Below are 1096 nucleotides of genomic sequence, written 5' to 3'. Positions count from 1 at the left end.
CTGTAGGCAAACCGTACATGCGAGAGAGTTGCGCTTTGGGGGGTGGGTAGCCAAGTCGTGGGGCTACATGGCGCCACAAACCGGAATGCTGTATCTCACTTGGTTCCAAAGTTACAGGAGCTAGAAATTGGCCTTTTATTCCATAAATTAAACCCGATTTTTTCCGTCTTTCGTCTCTAGTTTTTCGCCAAAATGCAGGAAACATCTTTAAAACGAATTTCCAATCTCCCTCGGTCCCCCCAAATCGATTTCAGTCAAAAAAGAGAAAATTTTTTTTGGGTCCAACTTAGAAATTTTTCCTGATCAAAATGACTAAAAAATGGCCGATTTTTTCGGTTTTCATAGGTCAAACTAAAACCGCTACTGTAGGCAAACCGTACATGCGAGAGAGTTGCGCTTTGGGGGGTATGTAGCCAAGTCGTGGGGCTACATGGCGCCACAAACCGGAATGCTGTATCTCACTTAGTTCCAAAGTTACAGGAGCTAGAAATTGGCCTTTTATTCCATAAATTAAACCCGATTTTTTCCGTCTTTCGTCTCTAGTTTTTCGCCAAAATGCAGGAAACATCTTTAAAACGAATTTCCAATCTCCCTCGGTCCCCCCAAATCGATTTCAGTCAAAAAAAAGAAAATTTTTTTTGGGTCCAACTTAGAAATTTTTCCTGATTAAAATGACTAAAGAATGGCCGATTTTTTCGGTTTTCATAGGTCAAACTAAAACCGCTACTGTAGGCAAACCGTACATGCGAGAGAGTTGCGCTTTGGGGGGTGGGTAGCCAAGTCGTGGGGCTACATGGCGCCACAAACCGGAATGCTGTATCTCACTTGGTTCCAAAGTTACAGGAGCTAGAAATTGGCCTTTTATTCCATAAATTAAACCCGATTTTTTCCGTCTTTCGTCTCTAGTTTTTCGCCAAAATGCAGGAAACATCTTTCAAACGAATTTCCAATCTCCCTCGGTCCCCCCAAATCGATTTCAGTCAAAAAAAAGAAAATTTTTTTTGGGTCCAACTTAGAAATTTTTCCTGATCAAAATGACTAAAAAATGGCCGATTTTTTCGGTTTTCATAGGTCAAACTAAAACCGCTACTGTAGG

Source organism: Lottia gigantea (assembly GCF_000327385.1).
Source record: "Lottia gigantea unplaced genomic scaffold LOTGIsca_93, whole genome shotgun sequence".
Taxonomy (NCBI): Eukaryota; Metazoa; Mollusca; class Gastropoda; family Lottiidae; genus Lottia; species Lottia gigantea.
The sequence above is the reverse complement of the archived record's forward strand: the minus strand, read 5'-3'. Positions refer to the sequence as shown.